The following is a 12545-nucleotide window of genomic DNA, read 5'->3' on the forward strand; positions in this document are numbered from 1 at the left end:
TGTAGAGTTGTTTGAATAACAGCAAGGTAGGATTTAGAGTTGAAGTTAAGGGGAATATTTTTGTGATATTTTAGTGGCATCAATACCATGTTTTAGAGCAAGGGTGTCAGACGTGGGTTGGTTCGCGGGCCGCTTTAACGTCAACTTGATTTCACGTGGGCCGGACCAATTTAGATATAATATTTAGATTTTTTTTTTATAAAGGGATTAAAAGAACTGGATTAAAAGCCCTGAATATTCAGTTTTTTATAGATCTAAAACAATGTTTATTTTAGCTTTTTTATTTATTTTTAGATTTTACAAAATGATTTTTGAACTAAAAACACAGAAAAATGGATTAAAAAATGACAATTATTGATTTAAAATGGTGAAAATCAGGAAATTTAATGTACATCTATACTCTTCATTTTAATTTGATCCTAAAACAGAAAGTTGGCACTCATGATTTACTTTCTCGGGCCGCACAAAATGATACAGCGGGACAGATTTGACCCCCGGGCCGCCACTTTGACACGTGTTTTAGAGTGTGTTCAAACTTTTTTGCTCCAACATCTACTTTTCAATGAGCCAACCTCCCCCGATCTAATTTGTTGCTAGAGTTGAAATTCAAGGGTGGGCAAAGTGTTTTGTTCCACATACCCAGAGTTCAACCAATGAGGGCTTGTGCTGAAACGACAAGCACCTGACTGCAATCCACTGATTGCACTTGCAACATACCACATTTGTGGAAAGGTATCACACACTTGTTCCAACTTTTTTTGCTACAAGATCTACTTTTCAAGGAGGTAACCTTGCACAATCTACTTTTTTTTTTACAGGCCACTGACAAAGCTTAGCAATGATGTCATGATTTATACCATGAATTGTACTCTATCAACATGTATGGGAGGGAACGTGGGTGAAAATCCACTCTTATACGAGCCTAGCTAAGGAAATCCATAGATTTGTTATTGTCATGCCATCTACCAATGATACCATGGCGATCTACTGGTAGATCGCGATCTATGTAATGGATGTCCATGTTTTAGAGTGATTCTTCAGAAACATCCCTTAATTCTATAGGCACAGTGGAATACTATAAAAGGTAAATATATGTCAGACTTTAAGGACTGAAAATCTTCTTTTAGGCAGACATGTTGCATAACATAAGACAGCTGCCATTTTACTGACATTATGGATTCTTTCCTCCGGGAGGAATAGAATAAACACATTCAGTGTGTGGACTTGCACGTCATTTTAATGATGAAGTGTCATGCTTGGGGGAGTGGTTTTTTTTTTTTGTGTTTGCAAGCATGAAACAGCTCTTAGATGAGCTGTAAAAGTTAGAAGTGGAAAATTTATATGAATATTAGATGTCGCATAATATGACGGTTGGTGTATGCAGCCAAATGAATACTACAGTGTTTCCTTTGTTTCATTCAGTTTTTTCATGAGGGGTGCTGGAGCCCATACCGGGAAATCCTGAAGATGAAAAGACAGCGTTACCTGGAAGGTCGGCGCCGAGATTCCATGCTTTTGGAGGATTTGGTTGAGCCCTAAGAAAAAGAAGGTAAAGACGTTAAATTTATGGACGCTGATGGAAGTCCAATCCATTTGAACTGGGATAGATGGCATTGAATGATCACCACTAAAATGTAGACCAGGGGTGTCCGACATATTTAATATATTTGGTTTTATTTTTATCGTTCAGTTGTTGCCATAGCCCTAGTTCAATTGGATTGGACGTCTTTTGCCGTCAATGGGGAGAAAATTATCACATAACGCTCAATTGGATTTTTGTATTACATGTAACAAAATACTGAGATTGAACAGTTTACCGAACTGAATTCAACATTTTGTCAGACTTTGACCCTTAATTGTTAAATTGCCTCGTTCCATCTAGTGTTCAAACTTAGAAGTACAACAAAATAGACTGGATTTAAGCCATATTTGATGATATTTTCACAATTTGCTGCAGGCGCCATTTTTAACAGCACGTAACTATGTTGAAGTACATCAAGGGAAGATCTTAGATAAGACAGACCAAGCCCTATTTCATATATAATACAGTATTTTGGAGCTTTCTTGCAATATCCATCAATTATTTTAAAATTCTGCACTTTTTTTTTTTGCTGATAGTCATTTTTGTCATTTAGAAAAGTGGCAATTCTCATAAATTGTGGAGGAAGTGTGGCTAGAAGTATTTCAGTTTGAGCCCGGGGTGTCTTTACTCCTCAAAACCAGCTCGAGGTCATGGGGTCAAAGGGCGTTTAGACTTGTTCACTCCCCCATAGTGTCGGTTTGGGTCCCGTGTATACAGAATAAGCCGTTATCCATCACCGTGCTCGAGATCAGACGCCGTGTCAAGACTGCGTGATGATGTTTTGCAGCCTGCTAACACTAATAAACACTAAAAACCCAAATACGGATGAAATAAAGTTCTAATCTAATCTGAATTAGCTCCAAGATGCAAGCGTTCCATCGTGAAGGCCACTTTTCTCGTAATAAGTTGTCGTACAATGTAGGAGCATCATTGATAAATCGTTTTTTTTTTCCAATTATAATGACTTTTGCCACTAATGTAATTGTGCATGTCTGTTTTTTTTGCTAATTCGCTTATGCGACATCTCAAGATATATTTTCGACGGTGGAAATATAGGTCAAGACCCAATAATCGATCATTAGGATGATCTTTCTCCATGAGTTAACCCTCCTGTTGTTTGGTTAAAAAAAAAAATGTAATGATGTTAGTGGGCTAATGAGATGTCAGGAATGTTTAGTCGGCCAAAATGGCTCCAGGAAAGAAATCCCAGTAGTGCTGAAAATATGTCAAATGAAGCATTTTCATTCGATATCTTACAGTCCACTACACACTGACTTAAAAAATGGGTCAATTTGACCCCCATTACGACAAGTGGTCTTTATTTGGATCATAATGTTGATGTAGAAAAACTATGTGGAGTCAACAACGACCAATTTCGTGCACATTACGGAATATGCTTTGTTATTCAGTCCATCTGTAGGAATGCAAATAACGATATTTTCTGTGTATTGGTGGGAGCTGTTGCTATTATTTTTGCTGACGTCTGCACGAATATATTAGAGCGCTCAGGGCGCTGTTTTTTTTTTGTTGCACTATTTGCCTTATCTTGAGAATTCGCAGTCGAAACGAGGCAACACGGTTGCTTCCCTCGGGCTTTGGCCTAAACGTTCCAGTCTGCCACGAGGGCCTCTAACAAGGACCAGAAGGTCGCGAGAGGTTGAACAGTGATGAACGAGCGAGAACCGGTCGGATCGGAACCAAATGAGAGAGAAAAGACACAATTTGGAGGATTTCGAATGGTAGAGCCTTTATCTTAGAACGCCATTTTCATACACAATCAAATTCTAGACTACAAATCAGGCTTGAATTCTTTCAAATTCGATCCATTCACGGGGCTCCGCCCACAATTCTGCCCGCCTTCCAATTTCAAACATCCATCGCCAAAACAGGCAAGGAATAAGTTTAATAAGAAATGATGACATTTTAAAAGAACCCTAAACCATTTGAATGGGAGGCGACATTCGCATTGCATTGGTATATTTTCTTATTTTATCTTCACATGCTGATTTTGTTTGAAATAAATCAGATTTAATAATTCTAGCCAACTTTTTACATGTAAAAACTCCCTTATCGATCTTGCGTACTGCGTGTGCCACTACATTTAATCCGAAATAATAAATGTCCATCGCTTAACTGAGATTTACGAATGTTTACTAGAAGTCACTTTGTAATCAACTCTTTGTAATCCGTAGACCAAAAAGTAGTATTTTTTTTCCCTATTCAGAATAAAGAAAACCTTGAAAAGCCGTATAGGAGGTTGGTGTTAAAAGAATTAGAAGTAAAAGCAGGGGGCAGGGTAGCTCTTGAAAAGCCCGCGTCCAGATGAAAACCATCTGGGGAGATGGATTTTACAAGTCGGCCCTACAAATTAACCCTCTGAGAAAGGCGCGGGGCGACTAAAACGGGGAGTCAGACATTTGTATCAGCTGCCTAAAAGGAACACTACTATAAGGACCACAACCACAACACAGGAAGTACTCCAAAAAAAAAAAGCATGACCAATTATATCTCAGAATATTTTTGACACATGCAGAAAAGCTTTTGTGATACGAATAAAATGTATTTTTTTAATTAATTTGGGTTGACCCACATGACAGACCGCCCCGTTATATTTTGAAACCCAAATAAATACAAGAATAAAAATAGTTTGCATCTGGTTTAAAATACGTGTTTAGCAACAAAAACTACTTTCATACTTTGATGTAGAAGATAAAACACTGTCGACTTATTTCACATGTCAAATTGATCAAATAAATATTGATACATTCATAAATAAAATCAAATGTACTCTTAATGCTTCAAATTCTGGACCAAATAAATCCTTTAAGTTTGTACTTTATGAAGTCCACCCAAAAAAGCGCTAGGAATATAAAAATCAACAATATTGATGTGGTTACACTCTGGAAAAACTGTCAAAGTCATTATTGACACTTTTTCATCCAAAAGTAGACTAATATCAGCATCATTGCAAGCCATGCGACGATTCGTAACAACAAACTATTCCAAAAACGAATCAACACTGCTTATATCTTAAGCCATGCAGACGAATATTTAAAAAAAAAAAACAATTTTCCTGGTCAAAACATGACATTTGGCCCAAAACAATTGATCTAGTGTTGGTTCCCCTGCCGCCTACCTTCCTGAATAAGTATCCCGTACTCCATCGCCAAGCGCCCCTGAGGGAGGAGAGCCGCCTCCTCAAAGAACCTTCTCTGTTCATCTCTGGAAGATACTGGAGAAGGATAAAATCGTGTCTCTACTCCGGGCTTCCCGTCGTCTTCCCACACATGATCCGGCTTTTTTTGCCGTGCTTCTGTTGGCTCCTGGTGGGCTCCTTCTGGCTTTCTGGTCTTTCTGGCTTTCTGACTTTGCCCCTCTCCTCTCTCTCTTTCTCTTCCTGCCCCCTCCCATTCGCTCTCCCATCTCGTTATCTTTCACCTCCTCTTCCACTTTTCCCCTTTGAGATTTGGCCGCCCCCTCGGCGGTGCGCGGGCTCGCATCAAAACAGTCTGCGGCTGAGATCTTGGGATCAACATGAGATTTGTTGAGTCACACAACAAAAGAGACAATATTTAATCATATTTAACCCTGTTTGTGGCAAGGAACAAAGTCTGTGTCCCAACTCAAAAAACAAAACAAAAAAAAACAGTTTTGATCCTCCTACTTTTTTAAATTAATGTTTAAAATTAAATTAAAAGTGGCAACCGCAAAATTCTATTTGATGGGAATCCTCAGATTTTGACTCAAGAGTTATAACAAAGAAAAAAAATCCGCCTGGAAATCCTTTATTAGCAACATCTGGAAATTTGACAAAAAGTTATCACGCGACAGCCGTTTGATCCATTTAAAAAAAAAAAAAACGCTTTACGTGGCTTTCATGTCAGACATTTTGGGTAAAATCCAGGATCAACAATTTGCTATCCTAAAAAGATGGCCGCTACTAAATCAGCAATTTTTTTTTATAATTTGGTGCTCATTTGGAGGATCTGTTAAGAAATATTATTCCGATAGTTTTCCAGGAACGTAAAACCTGAACAATTTTCAATTCAATTGAAAAGAAACTAAATAATGGAAAAAACAAGCTACCAACTGAACCAAATTTAGATGAAAAAAGTATAAAGTACTATTATGCATACATACAACCTGTTCCCATTTCATGTGTATCCAGAGCGTATCCTCTTAAATATCATTCACCTTCTTTTATAAGACGATAATTTGCAAGATGTTGTCTTAGTTTGTCATGTAATTGTCTGCTATCCCTTACAGCACTGTCCGTATCTACTTGTCCAATAATATTATCTTGACAACAACAAAGCAAAAAAATGAGTCAAGTGGGGGGGTAGTGGGGGTCCATTGAAGCGAGGCACTTGGGTAGTCATAAGGCAAACGGACGCAAGGCTGGGAGGCAACGAGGCGTAATCGGGGAGCCCCCAGACATCCCCCCCCCCAACATGGCAAGCACATGGCTGAGCGACGAGAGCAGCTGCGCACACGTGAAATCAAATATGCATTCATGCGTGTACCCTCAACACACGCCAGTGCGCCATACTTGCACAAAAGGGGGGGTTTTAGTGAACCCCGCTAATGTTATATTTTGAAAAATATGTCAAATAGTTCATGAAATCGTTATCTAGCGCCCCCTGTATCACTTGAAAATCCAACAATTTCATTTCAAAAACATCAAATTTGCTACTGTACACATGAGGGTCATATAGTGAACGCTCCACTTTATTATTTATTTATTAATTTCCTGAACCGTTTAGCATCAAAATGGTTGCAGGGGGTGCTGGAGGCTATTCCAGCTAACTATACGCACTAGGCGAAGAACATCCTGAATTGGCCGTCCAATCGCAGGGCACGAGGAGACGAAGGATAACCAATCATAGCCAGGGGTAATTTAGCATCCAATTTATATGTTTTTAAGATGTGGGATGAAATGGGAGTACCCGTAGAAAGCCCACACAAGCCGGGAAGAACATACAAAGTCTACACGGTCAGGACCCATCTGGGATTGAACCCGCGACCCCAGAACTGCGAGGCAGACGCACTAACCACTCGACTAATAATGACATATTTAATATTTCCTGCATGCAACTGTCCCAAAATGTGGTTTTGATGGATCTGTGATCTTTCGCATGGCGAATGACACTTAACTGAACTTTAAACTACTTGTGTGTGTGTGTGTATGTATAAAACGCGTTTGCGGTAATGAGACCCAAATAGAAAACAGCCGCATTTTCATGGTTGCAAATCAGCTGCTAATCCCACTGTGTGATACATTTGCTGAGTGGTGGGAACACAATCAGCTGTTGAGTACAGCGGGGAAAGCATGCTGGCTGTTGTTACTTGTTAATTCCTTTAGTCAAACCCAAATGGACGGACCAACATCTGGGAGTTCAATCAGACCACACCAAACTCTTGCAATAAAAAGGTTAAAAGCATACATTCCTCTAGCATGTACATATTTCCTTAGACTGGCAACATTGAGGGATGCTAGAGGAAATCCCCCACTGATTCATTGCTTCATTAAAAACAAGAGCTTTATTTTGGTGTAGAAATCGCATTTGTCCAAAGGCGAAAATAAATAAATAACTCACCTAGGGTCTGTAAATATCTCTCTAGGACTCTAAATTGAAGCAGGAGGCTTAGAAACGACTCATTGAAACTAAAACTCTAGGGCCATATAGTCGCTATGTGTTAATAATACAGAGAAATGCCACCAGATTTTTGAAGACTATGATTTTTGCAGATGGGCTGGCACAGAGAGAAAAAATGTGAAATATCTGACTTTGAGAACAGGACCGTCATGATTGTGGTCTGTGCAAAGTTCAAAAGTCTGTGATAGGACAGGGACGTGTTCATTTGACTTGGCGTGGGTATCTTCAACATCTGTCAAGGCATCAGATGCCATCCAAAGGACGTCTTTTCTTATTTCAGCAAGACAATAGCAAGCCACAATCTGTTGTTTGGCTTCCAGGACAAGTACGATCCTGGACCGGACTCCCAACAATACAGGTCTCTCTCTAACCCCCAATGAAAACGTGCAAAATAAGTCCGTGAAAATGGAAAGAACTTCCATTAACACGAACCCCAAAAAGTTTCAAAACATTGCCGCTGGGTACGATTTCAAAACCAAACCCAAATGTGATGTCATTCACGTTGGTTAAAAATAGCCCACTCACCATTGTGTCTACATGTTTGAGAGGCAGGTCACTGGTGGGCGCCTGTTCAGGAAAAAAACAGAGAGAGAGAAAAAGAAACAAGACGTGAGGTCACCCATTGCTTTGCAACACCTTCCCGCCTTAAAAACTTCACCTTACATCATGTTTCATCACGGCAAGTTGATGTGACTCGGCGCACCATTCTTTGCCCTAATGTGGCCTCGAAGTGAAACGGTACTCCGCCCTGGATGTGAGGGCCCATCTATTACCCCGCTACGCAAATATTTACTCAAAGAGACAAGGCGGCTTCCATTAGCCAGGAACGAAAACGCCGGACTGGCTTTTCAATGCCATATACAGCCATGGACGGTGAGAGAGCCGTGGACTGAGAGAGTGGAGCAAACATACAAGATGAGGAGGAAGGGGAAAAATGAGATACTCAGAAAAATATAGGAGGCCTGTGTCCCGAGGAATAGGCAATTCCGTGACGACCAATCGCAAGGAAAAGGACATATCAGTCATCTTTTGCCATGGAGTCCTCGTAGCAAAATGTATCAGACTGTCAGATATTTAAAAAAACTCAAACGCCTGAACTGGGACGATATTGTTAAATATGCTGATGCCACCTTAGTTTACAAAATCTTCCATCACAAAGCTCCTCTTCCACTACAAGAATTTGTAAAAAAAAAATATAATAAAATTCCAACGCTGGTTCTAGAGGTGACTGTGTAGTTCCCTTCCGAACGATTGCCCATACTTGGAACTCGATACGGAATTACCATATGTAAACTCCCGTCTCTGAACCTCTTGGCCAATCATCTTAAAGCCTGGCTGTTAGAACAACAAAATTGCGATCACAACGCTGCCTAAAAGTATGCTAGTTTGTGTGTGGGTGTGTGGGTGTGTATGTTTCATCGTTTATCGTCAAACTGCACAAGGGACTAAAGATGGAAATTATCCTTTGACTATAATCTTACATATTTACATATGTTCATTAATATGTGCTGTTCCTTTATTAGATAAATCGAACTCAAACTGAATTAAATTCATTATTTAACAAACCGCAATCCTCTGTACTGTATGGCTGTATGTATACATAGTATGGTATGCCGCAATATTGATGACGCTCAGCATTCTTGTTTCTTTAAAAAACTTTAGTGGACTTTGGTCACTAAATCCAGGAGTGAAATTATAGTATGGCCGAGAAACCCCAAGAATACACATTTTACACACCCAAACTAGACCGCTAACCAAAAAGAAAGACCTCGGCATAACTCTGCCCTAAAGCCTGGCGTCAACGTTCATAACGTGGCTTGTCAAACTTGTTATATCCGACGACATTTTACAAGGAAGAATACCCCGTTACGACCCTAAAAGCCATTTAAACATCAACATTTGCCCTCGCTTTATGGTAGAGCAGGTATCAAAGTGGCGGCCCGGGGGCCAAATCTGGCCCGCCGCATCATTTTGTGTGGCCCGGGAAAGTAAATGATGAGTGCCGACTTTCTGTTTTAGGATCAAATTCAAATGAAGAGTATAGATGTATATTAAATTTCCTGATTTTCTCCCTTTTAAATCAATAATTGTCATGTTTAATCCATTTTTTCTCTGTTTTTAGTTCAAAAATCATTTTGTAAAACCTAAAAATATATTTTTTTAAAAGCTCAAATAAACATTGTTTTAGATCTATAAAAAACTGAATATTCAGGGCATTTAATCCAGTTCTTTTAATCCATTTATAAAAAAACAAATCTAAATATTATATCTAAAATGGTCCGGCCCACGTGAAATCAAGTTGACGTTATAGCGGCCCGTGTAAGCATGTTTGTTGTTGTTGTTCTTTCTTAAAATGAAGTAAAAAGGCCATGTCAGACGGATGCGCTAAAAGCAACGGGTGAAACCGCTCCCGGCCAAAAGTTTGCAGCCGCAAGCGTTTTGACACAAATAGAGCCATTGTGCGCACACCCAGAAAAACACAACATGGTCTCGCGAGCAGCTATTCTCGCGTGTGCATTTCCGCTTGGCGCAATTGCAGCCAGATGCTTGCTGTCTGCATGCTGTGCGTGCCCATAATAACCCGCCATAGAAGTCGGATTTTGTCCAAGTCATTCTTTGAGACTCTCAATCTTCTAGTTTGAGAGCATCACAAGACGATAAATGAGTTAAAATGTGCACTATTTACACCGCCAGTCATCTTGTTTCGTGTGATTGCTTTCCCGCAACTCAGATTTACCGTAACGTCGCTGATTGTCCTCGACGGCGATAGCAAACTCGATTTAATTCTCAGAGTCCTTCTATGAAGGAGCTTCCAAGAAGCCGGCGTTGCTTCAAAACAGACATCAGTAGCCGCGTGACTTGTGACAAAAGTTTTTTGGCGCATGGAGAAACCACGTCAGTGATGAAAGAATCATTGTCGTGCAGTCAGGAGTTGTGCACCACCTGCACGCAAGGCTGACCACCAAATGCTTGCCCTCCTTGTTGACGTCTTTCGGGTTCCTCGGCGCATTCCGAGGTCACGACCTCGCCGTCCCTTTAAACCGAGTCAGCTGAGCGTCACATTTTTTTTCCATTAAAGAATCTACTGTAAGTAAAGACGTGGCTTTTTCCCTCTGTGAAACAACATGACATATGCAGTAATCCCTCGAATATTGCGGATAATGCAGACCAAACATGGCCGCGATAATCGGAAAACCACCAAGTAGGATCACCCCTATTATTACTACCATGCTGTATGTTTTCGCCCCTCTTCAAAAATACACAAGCATAATTATCATGAAGTTTATTCATCAAATAGTTCAGTTCTAGGCATATGAAAAGACTGTATTAATATCTAAATATAATATAAATATTAAAAAACATTTAACAGTGGGCCGCTTTAATGTCAACTTGATTTCACGTGGGCTGGACCATTTTAGATATAATATTTAGATTATTTTTTTTATAAATGGATTAAAAGAACTGGAATAAAAGCCCTGAATATTCAGTTTTTTATAGATCTAAAACAATGTTTATTTTAGCTTTTTTTATATTTTTTTAGATTTTACGAACTGATTTTTGAACTAAAAACACAGAAAAAATGGATTAAAAAATGACAATTATTGATTTAAAAGGGGGAAAATCCCGAAATGTAATATACATCTATACTTTTCATTTGAATTTGATCCTAAAACAGAAAGTCGGCACTCATGATTTACTTTCCCGGGCCACACAAAATGATGCGGCGGGCCAGATTTGGCCCCTGGGCCGCCACTTTGACACATGTGGTTTAGAGGAACTTAACAGGTGGATAGTACCTCGAGATACGAGCTTAATTCGTTCCGGGACTGAGCTCGAGCGTATGTCGATTTACTCGTAACTCAAATGAACGTTTCCCATAAGAATGAACTAAAAACAAATTAATTTGTTCCATACAATAACCTTACACTAAACTTAATTCTAATTTTGTTAGAAATGTTGATACCTTTTTTCTCCTTGGTTGGCTCTACTGGCCCCGCCTCCACCCTGACTTTCAAATGCAACCTATCAAGGGTTGTTTGCTTTTGTATTCCCTTCAAAATATTCCCAAAATGATGCACACAAATGTCCTCACAATAGGATAACGCTCAACCACTTGCTAACAAGAAGTAGTAAATACTCCTCTCGTATTAGCGATCGCTCCGCCATTCGCACTGACTAACGGGGAGAAAAAAAACACTGAAAAAATGCAAGGCTCCGCCCAGTGCTCGTGGAGACATTACACAGGGGCGTTGCAACCAAAAAGACAGTGGCCATGATCAAATTGTGTCTTGTATCTCGAGATGAATATTTGCCCGAAATCTTACTCGTATCTCAAATTGCTCGTATGTCGAGGTATAACTGTATAGTATTTGACTTGGATTGTTAATCTTGTCTGAACGTTTCCTGGCAGCGTACGGAAATGTGGATTTGGGACAAAATGGTGGACGAGTTTAGGAAATCGTAGCAGGGCCGCCTGATACGATAGGCGGTCGGTCGTCTATCTTGTTTTCCTCCTACGAGTGTAAATCACGTCACAGAATGCCTTTCGCCCACATCTTTATCTCCGTCGCCGCCGTGCCATGTGCTTCCTTTCACGTAAACACAGTAGCTCCTTTGGCCGGCTAAATTACAGCCCACTTCTGGAGAAAAAGCAGTGAGACGCAGGGAGTTTCCTCCCCTCGGCATTGCAGGAATAAATAAAGGCAACGCCGAGCCTTTTTCGGGGGAAAGAATCCTGGGCTAAATATATAGCGTTTCATCTTACGGGATAGAGACACAGCCCATTTAGCTTGGCCTGGCCCGCTCACTGCGGACGGCGCTGTGGTTCCGATCGCCGCTTTTGGCGTAAACGTGCGGGTGTGAGGCTGGGAGACCAAACATCGCTCCCGGAAAACACTGAGTTCTTTTACGGCGCGCAATAGTGTTTTTCAAAGTCAGATGATGCTGATATAATGAGAATTATTCGGTTTTTGATGTTCTAAATGTTCTCATTTTAAGAATGCGCATGGCATGGGTAATTGTGAAGAGGCACCATGCGGGTTGCAATGAGAACAAAAGTGTTTTGGGTTGGACTTGAACCTCGTGCAATGTCAGAAAAAGACACATTTACATTCCTGATGAAAACAAATGCAACTTTGAAAACTGAAAGTGTAATAAAATTTGAATAGATGAAGTGGTTTATCTAGAAAACAAACCGGAGTACCTAGAGATAACCCACGCAAGCCCGGGGAGATCATAAAAAATGGAAATATTCCATGTTATCATTCTTCTTCATTGTATATTTCTGTGTGAAATCAAAAGGAAAG

General features: G+C 40.1%; 1 long non-coding RNA gene across 1 annotated transcript; it reads left to right on the forward strand.

Moving 5' to 3' along the window:
• Positions 1-715: 715 nt before the first annotated feature.
• LOC144086608 (uncharacterized) lies at positions 716-7468 on the forward strand. Its single transcript, XR_013304535.1, has 3 exons — positions 716-785; positions 1423-1549; positions 7332-7468. It is a non-coding gene; the product is annotated as an uncharacterized LOC144086608 (long non-coding RNA).
• The last annotated feature ends 5077 nt before the right edge of the window (positions 7469-12545 follow it).

This window comes from Stigmatopora argus, chromosome 13 (genome assembly GCF_051989625.1).
Source record: "Stigmatopora argus isolate UIUO_Sarg chromosome 13, RoL_Sarg_1.0, whole genome shotgun sequence".
In the NCBI taxonomy this organism is placed as follows: domain Eukaryota; kingdom Metazoa; phylum Chordata; class Actinopteri; order Syngnathiformes; family Syngnathidae; genus Stigmatopora; species Stigmatopora argus.